A 16,084-nucleotide genomic window follows, 5' to 3' on the forward strand; every position below is an offset into this window, starting at 1 on the left:
CAGAGACCAAACTAAATGTAATAATTTTCATAAGGTATGGTCCCCATATATCAACTATGTAAACAGAAGAGATGTTAATGACTGCCAGCTATTCATGCTTAATTATGGAGAGGCTCTGCCATGGATTGTAGAAATATTCAGTTATTTGACAGTGTGATCTCTCAGTGCTGTTCTTATATGTGACTGAGATAAACACGTTACGCTGTATAGGTTTTGTTGGAATTGATCGATGTTATTTTATTGTTACATAAATAAAATATCATTTTTTTAAAAAAAGATTAAATAGAACACTACACAAGCTAAAGAAAAATATATTATGGGAAGCTCTTATCTCTAGATATCAATACAAGACCAGCCAGTCAGTTTCTGTATATGGATTTGTAGTGGGGAGGGTACCATCTTGTCATAGCTGCCAAGTTTTCCCTTTTCTCGCGAGGAAGCCTATTCAGCATAAGGGAAAATCCCTTTAAAAAAGGGATAACTTGGCAGCTATGCATCTTGTCCTTTGCCTAAAGCCCAATACCCATATGGTAGTTGCTCTAAAAAAAACACCCTTTACTTTCAAAGGCAGTCTGGGGTTTCCTCACGTATAACAAGGAACACACTTGTTGAAAAGTCAAAGAAGTAAGCCTCTTTGTGCTCTGAAAAATGCAAACAACTACCGGTACTTATTATTTTAAGAAGCAGCATGGAAAAGATTTAAGCATCAGTCACCATGTACAGTTACACAGATAGCCAACAAATTCCTAGAAAAATACGTTGTTATTATGGCCGCCAGTTTGTGGTGTAATCCTATATATTATTTAGGACCAAGCCCTACAGAGTTCAGTAGGACTTACACCCAGGTAAGTGTAAGGATTAGTTGGCCTTGGTTGGCTTCAAAATGAGGATGATTGGTTGGCTTCAAAATGAGGATGATTAAGCTGTCAGCGGCTACTATTCATGAGTGCAGCACTAGGATTAAAGGAAGTATTCCTCTAAAAACCCATTGGGAGCTCCTGAGTGGAACCGATCTCAGTGTGGCTTGCATCTGACTCCAAATGCTGGACTAGATTCAGCAGGTTCTTTTTACACTCTAAGGTGTCAATGACAAGACCCACTTGCCCAATAAACAATGGAGAGCACACTTTAAGGCTACCATTTAATCATTTGCAGCCTCAGCTTATGTGCCCCACATCTGATGTCACATTATAACAGCAAATGCAGGGCAGATGGGCAGGGTTTGGGATAAGCAGTTTGTCAGAACAGGTTAGAACCATTGACTGATCTAATTAGTCCCCACCAGGGACTAAATTTGTCCCCATACACGTTTGCCTAACAGTTTCTAGGATAGTTACAGGTAGGTAGCCGTGTTGGTCTGAGTCGAAGCAAAATAAAAAAAATTCCTTCAGTAGCACCTTAAAGACCAACTAAGTTTTATTTTGATATGAAAACTTAGTTGGTCTTTAAGGTGCTACTGAAGGAATTTTTTTAGTTTCTAGGATACTTCATCCATCTTTCAAAATGGCCCCCAGCAGATGAAAACCATGTCACAATAAATTAAACATGTCACAATAAATTTGCTGCTCTTAAAAGTATCACAGGATTCTCTCTCTCTCTCTCTCTCTCTCTCTCTCTCTCTCTCTCTCTCTCTCTCTCTCTCTCTCTCTCTCTCATTGCTGGCTAAAAGTGTCTAGTACAACTACTCTTCTAGAGTATTGTTTATGTGTACTTAATGTGATATAGGGACAGTTTCAATCTGGGCAAGATTCCTTTCCCCTTCTCACCATCAACCCCCACTCTCAATAAAATTAATAGCTCCCCTTGGACTTGTTAAATTAATTTGATTTGTTTTATGGGATGTGTGTCAATGGCTCACAGTCCATGGGGTCCAGCATTCCTTTTTATAAATAATTCCCTTTTTATGGTGCAATTAGAACTCTGTGTTTGTCTCCTATTCAGTCAGAGGTAAGTGTGAAAAATGACCAGTAGTAAAAAGAAAAAGAAAAAGGTTGTTTCCTGTCCTCCATGACACAGGAATCTTTGGACCCCTGAATAGGTGCTACAATGTTACGTATTGTTTTTGTACTGCTGATAGAATGTGGCCATTTTTAGAGATGGAAATAAATTACCATTAAAGCAAAGAATGATGTACAATTGGATTTCCTGCCTCAAAGAGAAAAGCAGCTGCTAAGCCATGATATTTCCCACTCCTGTCAAAAGTGTGAAACATTTTGACCAGATGGCAAAAAGCTGTAATGAAATGGGGCAACCTGAAGGAAGGAAAAGAAAAAGAAAAGTGAGTTGCAATCATATGCACACTTACTTATGAGTAAATCCCATTCAACACAATGAGGCTTACTTCTGAGTATGCATGCATGAGACTGTGCTGTTATTTAATTATAAAATATTTGGGGTGAAACCGTGACCACATTTAAACCAAGCCAGCTGCTGAATTCTTGAGGCAAAACCATGCTGCCCTGATGGAGATAGAGGTGTTGGCCTGCTCAATTTGTGATACTTCAACATTTGGGAAGATTTTACATAGGCATGTAGACCTTCTTTATCAAGAGAAACAGTGGAAACGAAAAGCACGCATACAGCATTATAGCCTACAAGACTCAGGGTTCATCCATTATGTCATTTAAATTGGAAACTAATCTTCTTGTACCTCCATTAATTCTTTGGTGTCCAAATGGTGTTTGTCTCCAAATCGCTGCATTCCCACACTTCTCCCTACCTCAATCTGAGTTTTCCCATACCAGGAAAGAGTGAGCCTTCATGGTTATCTATATTCCCTCAGATACACTTGGCATCCCTTGGGTTTCCTTTGAGCAAGTTATAGTATTTTAAAACTTGCCTGTGTTCTGTCAAGCAAAACCTGCTTGAGCTTCCTCTAGAGAGCCAAGTCATTATGACAGGATTCACAGGCAGGTTTGAACACAACATTTTGCGTGCCAATTAAGTGAATGCTTCTTACATGGCAAATACGAACATGATTTAGCATAGCTGTTACATCAATTTGTCCTTCCCCGTTCCTATCCCAGCGTCTATGGTTGTGTTATTTTGGGCTAAAAAGGAAACATGACTTTCCTCCCTATCTCTTCCGACACTGCACCATGTTGTTGCACACCACCCCAATCTCTGAGCGGTGTGAGATTCCATAAGTTCCAGGCTCTTTCCCAGGGTTCACTTTCCTCGGAATGAGGCACAGTGGAGACTGTGGTGTCTTTATGCTATATGGTTTATTTACACATATCTTCCACCTGAGCGTATGGTGCAGGGATTCACAGCACTAACACCCTAGAAAGTCTTGCTTCTCCCATAGCCACCTCCTTGGGTTTCAGCAGAAATCAAGCATGGCTCCCACTCTCTGGCTTCTGTCTGCTCCTACCAGGTGAAGAAGGGGGGGCAACCCATTTGGCCTCTGGCACAGAGCAGCTTCCTTTGTTATACCAATGGCCATGCTTAGGTGATACTAGCTCACAAAGGCTAGTTCAACCATGGAATCCTCCATTGGTTGTGGTGTAGTGGTTAAGAGCGGTGGACTCATAATCTGGGGAACCGGGTTCGCGCCTCCGCTCCTCCACATGCAGCTGCTGGGTGACCTTGGGCTAGTCACACTTCTCTGAAGTCTCTCAGCCCCACTCACCTCACAGAGTGTTTGTTGTGGGGGAGGAGGGGAAAGGAGATTGTTAGCTGCTTTGAGACTCCTTCGGGTAGTGATAAAGCGGGATATCAAATCCAAACTCTTCTCTTCTTCTTCTTCTTTTTTTTACAAAACTTAAATTTTATTGGATGTGAAACTGCCTACAGAGGTATAATCCCGAACCACGACACCTCGTCCCACCGGGGCGTACATTTACGAACACAAAGCTTCATTGTAAATCATTGCCATGGCACCCAGGAAAGTGACGTCTTCCTGGAAGTTCATGACTTGGTCCAGATCTTTCATTAATGTCTATATCTCTGCATCCTGCAGTTTTGGTCCAATGGTCAGCTCTTTCTGTATCAGCTCCTTCAACTCCTTCTTACTTAGGCTGTTCTTATCGCCATCCTTGCCAGAGTATTTGTGGACGGTGACAACCAGCAAACCAAATGCTGCCATGGTGAGAGATCAGAAGCAAGATGGTCCAATGCTGAGTGGCAGGAAGAGATGGGGAAAGTGGTCTTACACTGGCATTTAACCAAGACCAAACCAGCCCCCAACTCACAACAATATGTAAGACACTTGGCAAATCGACATCGCATGCTTTCAAGAAAAGTAGTTATTTGAAATACACTGGCGTATAATGTGTTCCTGCACAACACATTCCGATTCCGGTATTTTTTCATTGAGTAGAATAATCATGAGTTGGGGGTAGAGAGGAGTGTTGTATCTCTGTTACCTTTGTCATTTTTCTAATTCTGAATACTTATGTAGCCAGAGCTATATAGGATCATATCTACACCATCCATTTCAAGCACATTTAAAAGACATTGCTTCCCCACCCCAAATCCTGGGAACTGTAGTGTCTTAAAAGTTATGGGAATCATAGCTCTGTGAAGGGTAAACCATAGTTTCCAGGATTCTGGCGGTGGGGGGGAGCCAGGTACTTTAAATGTATGGTGTGGATGTCCTCGAAGTTATCCCTCTCTTAAGGTTGTCCCATTTGTTCTGACAAAGCTCCTGTGAGACAGGTTATGTTGAGGCTAGTTCAATAGTTCATAGAGTGTTTCATGATTGAACCCCAATATGAACCCTGGCCCGACTCTAATAGTCTTCCCATCGGATTGCATCGGCTCTTTTCATTACCATTTTATAAGCCAAATGTCTACAAGATAGATCTGTCTCGATGCTTTTACCTGCCAGTCAAAATGAGGAAGGGGGTGGGAGTATGTGCTGCAGATGATTGGAGATGGAGAGGACAAGGAGTGACATGGAAAAGGCGCACGCTGCATTAAAAATGAGGCTGGTTCTTTCAGAAAATGAAAAAAAGGGGGAGTGATGTGGGAAATCAACTGCCTGTGTCACAAGCTATGGTGCCTTGCTTCTTTGCAAGTTTCAGAAATTCGGTGGTAAGCTGCGCTTGTCATACAGTAGTTTAACTGTCAGCAGTATCTAGAGATGACAAAACCACAACTCAGGCATTGCAGGTTCTCAACAGTGGCCAGTTGTTGGGTCAGAATGAAGAGTGAGAGAAAGAAAGAAAGAAACTCAGATGTGTGCATCAAACAAAGACCTGTTTTTCATGCTTAACACTTCAAAAAATAACTTGGATTTTCAGTTCTTAGGACCTTTGCTCCTTTGAGGCAGCCAGCAAGCTACGTGGAATGAATTTTAATCAAGACTTGCCGATATCTATCAGTCTATAGCATTTCATAACTCAGATAATAAAGAGTCCGGACAGAAATGACAGGCTAGAGAAGAGAAATCTTGAAGGCAAGACAGTGTTTGCTATATCCAGGTCAGACAAGGGTATAAAATGCTTCAGAATGAGCTGTACACTCTGTCAGAGAAATCAATAAGAATGATTTCCCTAAACTAAAGGATTTGGATAAATTAATATTTGCAGTCAAGCCAGATGAGCAGTAGAGGGAAAAAAGGAATATTATTTACAGACGGATATAATGACATATCTCCTTGCATAAGCACAACTGATAACTATTTATTACCAACCTGTTGTAATGTTAACAAACGTTGGTAATATGGAACTGAATAGCATTAACAGGATGAGGAGCAGGGAAACTCATTTGGAGGCAGCATTTTAAAATGTCTATGTGGTCATGATCCTGTAATGATAAGATTATTTAAGATCTTCCGGTTTTATTTAGTGAGGTTACAATGCCAAGTCCCTAACAGCACCCCAGTTTGTGTTTGAGGTAAGATGTATGAAGATCAGCCAATTTCAAAACAAGATTTAGATATTTCTTGGGGATATTAGATATTTCTAGGAAAAGAACTGTTTCCACACAGAAATTTGTCAAATTCCCATGGCTTTCAGAAGAGAGATCTGGGAATGAATTGAAATATGTGGTAAGAACAGAACTTTTAGAATATGTTATTCCAGTAACTCATTTTTAACTGCTTTCTGCTTCTTCTGCTTCTTATCTCTCTGTGTGTGGAAGAATGGCTGCTGAGAGAGCCTTCTCAGGACACTGCTGAGGACAGTGTGTGTCATTGTGATCTATCTGAAATGAAACAGACAGAAGAAGATCCTTAAACATTAATAGGTAGAAACCTGTGCAAGAGCTCTCTATAAGGAAGAAGGTGAATAAGCATGAGATTGTAAATATATTCTTTTCCATTATGTGTTTATGAAAGTAAAGTTCTTTTTGAATATATAGAATCTGGGCATCTTTACAAAGAAGTTATCCGTCACCTGGAAGAGTTATGTAGCTTCCTAGCTGTAAGCTACGCTGTTACTTTCCATATCATCAAAAAATAATAATAATGAGACATGGCACTACCTTTGTAACCCAAGAAAATCTTTAATAAAAATAATTATATAAAAAAAATTATTTATATATACAATGGTACCTCGGTTTCCAGACGTCATCTGTTTCAGAAGACTGTTTGAGTTCTGAAACATTTGAAAACCGAGGAGCAAAGGGCGGTCTGCAAATTGAATTGAGAAAATTGAAAAACACTCAGCGGAAGCCCTTCGACTTCCGGGGCATGTTTGAAAATGGAAGCATTTACTTCCAGGTTTTCGGCATTCAAAAACCAAAACGTTAGTCAACGGAGACGTTCAAACCACTGTATATGCACAACAGTTTGCCCACTTGTGATTCCCATCAATTGGGATTCAGAAGCATGTCATTTCCGACAGTGGAAACAGAACACACCCACCATGGCTAGTTAGCCACTGATAGGCATTTTTCCTATGAATTCATTTAACCCTCTTTGAAAGTCTTCTAAGTTGCTGCCCATCACTACTGCTTGTGAGAGTGGATTCCCTAGTTTAACTATGAACTGTGTGGAGAAGGACCTTCATTTGTTTGTCCCAAGTCTTCCAGCATTCAGCTTCATTCAACGGTGTTGCTATCACCTTCCTTTAAAAGCCATATTCTCAGGATTATATTAAATACCTTGCTGCTACTTGTTTAACTAAGCAAGTCTAAGTTTCATCACTTAAAGTATCATTACATCGGCATGAGTCTCACTCTATTAAAATTTGTAAGTACTTTAAAAACACACATCAAAATACATAAAGAACAGCATGCACTTAAATGTGCTTCTGGAATTATTGGTCCACGAAAAAAGGCATGACATCCTGCTAGAAGCCATAAAAAACTCCCAGCTGTTTGACACCATGAAGAAAATATATTGGATTTTACATTTTATAATTTCCAACCCTGTTGTGAACAAGCACCGTATGTTACTTTATATTCTACTCATTGCAAGCCACCATAATTCCTCATGGCACAGGCAAGTAAAATATAGCCCTCTGTGCTGACACTACTTATTGTTTTTTGTCTCCTATAAATGATTTGCGTCTATGTTTTGAATTTTAGTAGATGAGAGGGAGGGCATTTCCATAAGCTTTCAAAAGAAACCACACATTCAACAGAACACCCAGTTCAGCCCCTCAGGAAACAGAATAAAAAACATTTGACGTCTATGCCCCTCCTTTCATTTCCCCCCAGTTCCTTTGTGCCAAAATGCCCAAGCCCACTTTTTATTTGTACTTGAAAGCAACTTTCAGAAAGCAGAAATATGTTCCACAACAGCCCAACTCTGGGACATAAGAGAGTCAATGCTATAGAATTGTTATGCCCTTCCTAAATAGTGAAGACAACCAGGGCCAGTGGTATATGGGGTTGGCTTCCTTTAGAGGAGAGAACAGGGTGCTTTTGTAATATTTGATTTCCTTACAATGGCTGCAGCATCACTGGAGGCAAGCAGCATCTTTCTTATTATTTATTATGATTAGAAATCTACATTTGGATATATAAATCTTTGCATCACTTTGAAGGGCCAACTGTAGCCTGAAAGACAGTCTGTAAGTCAGGCAACAAATAAATGTGCACTCCTACTAGGCAGGATCCACTGCCCACCCCAAGGCATTATTAGTATATTTGTACCCTGCCCATATGAATGGGTCCTAACAAATACAAATCTCAAACCACAATACACACATGAATAAACCACACTTGTTTCCAGGAACAGATGAAAACCTCAAAGCATGATTGCGAATTTCTGCTTCTTCATTCGAGGTGGATCATGTTTTGTACAGACATTCAAGCCCTATAGAAAATGGTGGATTGAGATTAATCCTGGCCTGCTGGGTCCTGCCCAACATTCCGTCTTCAGCTAGCTCTCTCTGTTTCTCATTCAGACATGCATGAGGTTAGGAGCCTCAGGCTTGAGGGAGGGGCAATGTTGTCCTTTAGACCAGTGGTCTTCAACCTTGGGCCTCCAGATGTTTTTGACCTACAACTCCCATGATCCCTAGCTAGCAGGACCAGTGGCCAGGGATGATGGTAATTGTAGTCTCAAAACATCTGGAGGCCCAAGGTTGAGGACCACTGCTTTAGACCTCTCTATCTGATCCTCGGGACTAACAACATCCTTGGGCTGGTTGGATATTAAACATTGTTGTTATTGATTATTAAATTTGTATACCGCCCTTCATCCACAGATCTCAGGGCAGTTCACAACATAACATTACAATATAAAAACCTCAAAATACATAGTGAAAATAAGAACAACAACAAATCGATAATCCCACCTCCCATAGCACAATTAAAAGGGCATCAGATGTAAATCAGACAAACTGGTTGAAGATGAATGTTTCTGCCTAATGGCTAAAGGTGTACAGTATAATGAAATTGCCAGCCAAACCTTTCTGGGTAGAGTGTTCTATAAATGGGGAGCCACTGTGGAAAAGGCCCATTCCCCTATTGCCACCCTACAGACCTCTTATGGAGGTGACACACAAAGAAGGGCCTCAGAGGATGCTCCCAGGTTCTGAGTTGGTCCATATGGGAGAGGCAGCAGTGCTTGAAGTACTGCAGTCCTTAGCCTTTTAAGGCTTTATAGGTCAAGACCATCACTTTGAATTGGGCTGGAAACAAATTGGCAGCCATTTCAGTCAGGCCAGGTTCAGTGTAATATGCTCAAAACGTCTTGCAGTGGCATAGCATGGGTTGTCAGTACCTGGGACCATGCTGAGCAATTGGTGGGTGGGAGGGAAATGGACAAAATATGCATGTGCATTCAACTGCCTAATGGCTTCCATATCAACCAGGAGATAGCAGCTACAGAGATAAAAAAGAAGAGTTGTTCCATTGTCAGGAGAGATCACTTCCTCTTTCGCATGGAGAAGCTGTTTCCAATGACTGAAGCACATAGCTGTATTGAGGCAGCACCAGGATTTGAAATTTTGCACTAACAATTTTGCCCCTGTGCTACACCACTGCCATCTTGCCCCTGTGAGCACCCTGGCCTCCGAATTCTGCACTAGCTGAAGTTTCCAGGCCATCTTCAGAGAAAGTCCTACGTATAACACATTGCAGTAATTTCCCTACATGTTACATCTCTCTTTTTCTCTTTTTAAATGGACATACTGTGGGGTAATGCTAAAGGTATTCCTAGCCTGCTGTCATATCACAATACGTAAATGAGTGACAAAATGAGGCAAGATGTGTAATGGAAGGACTGCTCAAATGATGAAGTTGAGTCTGGTCATCCCACAGACCGTCAAGCTTCATCTTTGGTGTCCAGATTTCATAAATCACTTCTCCAACAGACAGATATCAAATAAAAAGGGTTGGATCCAGCGATTTTTTGCTGTTCTGCTCATTTAACAGATCTGCCTTGCCTCTTCACTCCTTGCATTCACAGAAAATTCAGTTTCTGATGGTTGGGACATTTGGGATGAGGGCTGCACTTTGAGAGGAGAATTGTTGGAGATCAGTTTCCATCCCCACTGCAGGTGGTGAGGGCTTCCATTTGGCTTGCTGTATCCCACCAAAAGATTGTACAGAATCCCAACAAGCATGCATTTCTCAAAGTAGTATAACTGTGTTTTTAATTCCATTTAGAAATTCAATAAATAGTTAATTTAAAAAGAAAGAAAGAAAGAAAGAAAGAAAGAAAGAAAGAAAGAAAGAAAGAAAGAACGGCACGTGGGTGTCTAACCTTTTCATTGTCACTCAGTTCCCTTATTGCCTTTGAAAATATTTCCCACAACCCTTTATCAGCTTCTGTTTTTAATCATTTTGAAATAAGTGTGTTTTATTCATGAAAGATCTCACAGTGAAGCAGTTTTTTTGTGTGTGTGGGCTAGCTGTTAGAAGGCGCACCATTTTACTTATCAGCTTGAGCATATCTGATCTTGAAATCATTGCAAGGACAATAAGGATGGAACCCTACAAGGCACAGCTTTCAAAGTATCTTTTCTTTCCCCTTACAATCTGGTTCATCCATTTTTATGCCTCTATTAGCAAATGAATTGACACTTGTTTCACATAGGGTGAAATACACTTGGGACATTATTTTAAAACTTGCAAATAAAATCTAGGATTGGAGGGAGTTGGGCGGGAGAAAGGAGTCGCACCATGTTAATGCAACTTCAAGTGTGCTTGATAGAAAGCTTTGCAATGTTCAGCAATTCCAGATTAATTTACAGGGATTCTCTATATCGGGGGGTAACCAATATCGGGCCACCCACTCGCACTACAACTCCCAGCATCCCTGGCCATTGGACATTATGACCAAGACGGATGGGTGTTGGAGCCCAACAACTTCTGGAGAGCACCGGAGCCTGGAGAGTTCAGTTGGTTAGAGCATGGTGCTGTTAATGCAAAGATTGCAAGTTTGATCCCAGTATGGGACAACTGCAATTCCATTCCAGGGGATTGGACTAGATCAGGCATGTCCAACAGGTAGATCATGTTCTACTGGTAAATCGTGGGGTGTTCCTGGTAGATCTTTGGCCCCTCAGTGATCTCCCCCCCCAAAAAAAGGGGGGAAACCTGTGGCTCCCTAAAAAAAGCTCAACAACTTTGCCTTTCCCAAAAAAGCTCAACAACTTTGGCCCATCCAACGACAATGGGTAGATCATTGCCCTTTTTATATACTGCGAGTAGATCACAGTCTATTGGGAGTGGGATGTCCCTGGACTAGATGATCCTCAGATCTACAGCTCTACAATTCTATGATACTACATTTCCTGCCCCTGTTTTAGATAGTTAATGGTGTAAATGATATGTATAGACCTGTGTGCCTGAAATCCTTGTCATTGGCTAATTGAAAAAAGGCAAACCCTTGCCTCTCTACTAACAAACAAGAGCAGGAATTCTGGTGAGTACAAAAGTCACATCATCAGAGACAAGCCATGTACTGCCTTCAAGAGCTTCTCTTCGGAGAAATCTACCGGAATGTCAAGCTTCTGCACCTTGTGTTGCATTCTTAACATAGCCCACATGCTTTCGCAAGGTCAATCGACAAACAGAACCAACAGCGATTCATCTCTAAACTGGATGTGTAGCAGAAAATGGGCTATATCCAATTGTGTCCCTCGGCTGTGGGAATGCTCTTTGAGCCAGCAAAGGCTGCTGTTCATCAGTGGAATGGGGATTGATGTGAAACCTTATGAAATCCCCCTCTCCCCCCCTCTGGAAGGTTGGTAGTGATGGTGGTAAAAAGAGCTGAAGGGGAGGAAGAATTGTCCAAGGTCATCTCAATCCCTGTTCTGCTGATGGAAGGCTCTGCTGGGTCAGAGTCTTCTGTCAATGGAGGAACGTGTTAGCATAAATCCTCTGCATGGCACAGATGCTGCATGTGGATGAATGTTTACTTTATAAAACTGCTGTACTTTCCCACACAGGAGCTCAAGCTGTAACCTGATCTCCTGTCATGTGATGTTCTTTGTTCTGTTTCTACTTTCACTTTCTTCTGAACTGGAGAGTGATGGCTGAACACACACTCTCTGAATAAACGTAGATTAGCACCTACGATTGTTTGCTGTCTTCTTTACCGAAGCCAGTGGCAGTAGTAAGAATATTGGTGATTTACACCCCAATATTCCAACAGTGGTAGCAGAGTTCTGGCCGAACACACACTCTCTGAATAAACGTAGATTAGCACCTACGATTGTTTGCTGTCTTCTTTACCGAAGCCAGTGGCAGTAGTAAGAATATTGGTGATTTACACCCCAATATTCCAACAGTGGTAGCAGAGGATGGTTTCGATCCATCGACCTCTGCTACCACTGTTGGAATATTGGGGTGTAAATCACCAATATTCTTACTACTGCCACTGGCTTCGGTAAAGAAGACAGCAAACAATCGTAGGTGCTAATCTACGTTTATTCAGAGAGTGTGTGTTCAGCCATCACTCTCCAGTTCAGAAGAAAGTGAAAGTAGAAACAGAACAAAGAACATCACATGACAGGAGATCAGGTTACAGCTTGAGCTCCTGTGTGGGAAAGTACAGCAGTTTTATAAAGTAAACATTCATCCACATGCAGCATCTGTGCCATGCAGAGGATTTATGCTAACAGAACGCTGATAGGATACAACCATCAGTTTACAGGGAAGTAGGAGAGGACTACTGAAGGCTGCCAGCCATGATAGCTATGATCTACCTGTGGGAATGTTAGGGATGTGGATTAGGATATATTATTAGATAGATCCTATCCAAGCTTGTGTTAGCAAGCTTCCAATATCAGCAGAGTGACATTCCCCTTTTGTGCGCAGCAAAGCGTGTGCGTTCAGGTTTGCTAAAACCTGTACAATAATATTATACTTTATACTTCAATATTACACTTCCTGGCAAAGTCCCCTTTGTCCCTCTTAAAAGAAATACACAACACAGTGTTTATAAAATAAGATAGAGTTTACTTACAGTTTCATCCTGAGTTAACAGCATAATCTCAGAAAGGCAGGCTTATGTAGAAAAGTTACAAGTATAAACATGTGGAGACTACTTAGTAAAGTGAGATTCCATCTGGTCTCACTCTTGGCAGCAGGCCAAGAGGGAGAACCATCCTAATTGTAGATTCTCTGGAGATGTGTTCCCATCGAAGGATAGAAGGCTAAGAGAGAGAATGGCTGCTGGCTAGGGGCTTAACTAATCCATCTCATTTGCATGTCTGGGGGAACAGGAACTTAGTCAGGTTCCCCCAGGTGAGTTCCTGTTAGTGGACACTCTAGGAACTGTTGTGACTTGTCTGCCCCAGTGTTCCATCCCACACTACCTCCACAGGTAGAGGCATAGCTGCCAAGTTATCCCTTTTTTAAAAGGATTTTCCATTATGCTGAATAGGCTTCCTCGCGAGAAAAGGGAAAACTTGGCAGCTATGGGTAGAGGCAGTCATGCTTCTGAATACCAGTTGCTGGAGACCACAGTAGGAAAGAGTGCTCAGGTCTTGCTTGCAGTAATTATTATTATTATTATTATTATTATTATTATTATTATTATTACCCTGCCCATCTGACTGAGTTGTCCCAGCAATCTGGGCGGCTTCCAAAATAACAAAAACACAGCAAAACTTCAAACATTAAAAATTTCCTGATGCAAGGCTGCCTTCCAATGTCTTTGGAAAGTTGTGTGGCTGTTTATCTCTCTGACATCTAATGAGAGGGTGTTCCACAGGGAGGACACCACTACCGAGAAGGTTTCCCACAGGTATCGGGTTGGCCATTGTGAGAACAGGCACCTTCATATTTTAGGTGCCCAGTGAAAATGTTCCTCTTCAACGAGGCTTTGGGCTGATTAATATCTTAATCTGCAAGATTAAATGTATCTGTAGGAAGGAGGTGTTTCTTGTTTTGTTGTTTAGGTTTAATTATTTGTGAGTGGAGAAACCTCCACCTGCTTGGGGAAATAAAGACACAAGGACACAATGTATTTTAGTTAATGGGTGAAAAAGGCCACAACTTTATTGGTTCCAGCATGTGAGTGGTATTGGCTTAGGCATTGAATTGGACGGACCAGATGAGTCCCCTCGCTCAGCGTGGAGTCATCAAAGGTTAGCAACCAGAAGGTGGAGCCCGTTGATGCAAATACAACTGAAAGTTCCCCTTGACAGGGCCACCTTAAGCACCCTTGGTGCCCTGGTTTTCCAGCGCGGCGGGTGGGTGGGCGGGCTCAGCGCGCAGCGCGGTCGCCGAGGGCGCTGCTGCGTGATGGGAGGGCGCTGCTGCACGGCGCAGCACCGTGGCGCCCTGCGCTACCCAGCCTGGCCGTAGGGCCAGCCCTGCCCCCTGATGCCACTGGGGGTCATGCCATGCACCTAGCCACCTGCAGGGCATTAGACGGGATCCATGACCGCCAGATTCCTTTAACGGAATACCCTAAAGATGGAGGGGCAGGCGATGGCCCGAACCTTGGCCCTCTGACACATCATGGATATACCAATGCCTAACCGCCAATAAAGTTGTGACGATTTGCTATGAGGTAGGCGGAAAAACCAAGAGGCATGAGCCAATTTTGCCAAATGGACAAAAAAAACCCTCCTACCAGACCCCTTGGGCAACCAAGGCGACCAACCGAAGTCCGTAGCAATGTCAAAAACATAGCCTGACCTAAAGGGAGGGTGGGCGGGAGATCCGAAGGAAAAACCTGGCGCAAAATGGAAGCACAGATCTGCCGCGGCTGCAATAAGTGCAGCTAAACCCCGCCCCCCAGCCAGCCCTATAGGCTGGCTACCGGAGGCGTGGCGTGGCAGCTAGGGCAGGTAAGGCAAGGGGCAGAAACGCCCTCTTGCCTACGCGGGAGCGGTTTCCGCTCACAACCCCTCCCCTCTGTAAAGAGGAGAGACTTTACTTGTGTTTTATCTTGTATTTTATTCTGCGAACCAACCTAAAATCTCTTGATGAAGGGCGGTATATACATTTAATAAACAACAACAACAACAACAACAGCAGGATGCTGGAGTAGATGGGCTATTGACCTGGTCCAGCATGCTATTCTTATGTTCTTAAAACTATTTTTGAAAATAATGACACAGCACATATTGCACATTATTATTATTATTATTATTATTATTATTATTATTATTATTATTATTATTTATATACTGCTCTATACCCAGGTGTCTTTATGAGTTAGCCAGAAGAATTCACAATGTTATCTAGCACTAGCACAGCCCTTAGCTTTGTTTAAAGTTTATTCAAACATGTTTGCCTAGGAATTTAAAACTAGCCATTTATCACTTGGGGTTTCCTAGTCTTGCAGTTCTTTCTTCTAATAGGAAGACAGTTGTTTCAAATCCAGGATTATGACAGTGTTCATGGGTATCAACAGTAGATTCAACATTTCTAAAGTAATGATACATACTAACTAAGGATAGGAAATGTCAGCTGGCAAAAGGAAGTGAGAGCTTTGGCTTCAAATGACAAAGGAAAATTTATCACACAGATTCTACCTGTAAGAAAATAACTCAAGTTAATTGACATTATCTCTGTTTTCCACCTGGTTAACTCTCCAAATGGCAAAATAATAAAATTATGATCATTTTAAAATGCTGGTACAAAATCTCACTGTACAAGTAGAAAGGCAGAAGGAACATTGATCAAATTTTGCAATAATTTTTATTAAGTTTTCCATTTCTATGTTCATTGCATTATATTCATTACATTTATCATGGCTTTAAATTCTTAAATTTCCAATCAAATAGAAAGAAAAGAAAAGGAGAAAAGAAAAGAAAGGGAGGGGAAAACATAAAGCTAGAAACAAAAACAAAAATATTATTAAGTCCAATTTCGATTCAACTTTATATGTTGGACTTCCATTCTTCTTTCTTCTGTCTTCCTTCTGTCATCTTTCCCCTTTTCGCAGATATTTTCACAGTTCGTTTTAATTTTCTTCTCTCTTTCACAAATTATAAACATAACATTGAATATACATACAGTATATAACCTGACTTTTAATCAATCATGTATTTACTAGACCAAATTAATGAACTTCTTTTGTATCCTATGTTATGTTTTAATATTCATACCCTGTTATCTTATTGTAATAAAGTATTTTATAACATCTCGTTATGAGGTTGAATTCATTTTGCTAGTATTAATACGTTCAACATTTTGGCTACGACTCCTGTGCTCCCCGAGGCTGAAATGAATTGCAGTCTCGAACATCTAGAGGGTGCCAGGTTGACTCAGGCTGGTC

Source organism: Zootoca vivipara, chromosome 10 (genome assembly GCF_965207765.1).
Source record: "Zootoca vivipara chromosome 10, rZooViv2.hap1.1, whole genome shotgun sequence".
NCBI classification, from domain to species: Eukaryota; Metazoa; Chordata; class Lepidosauria; order Squamata; family Lacertidae; genus Zootoca; species Zootoca vivipara.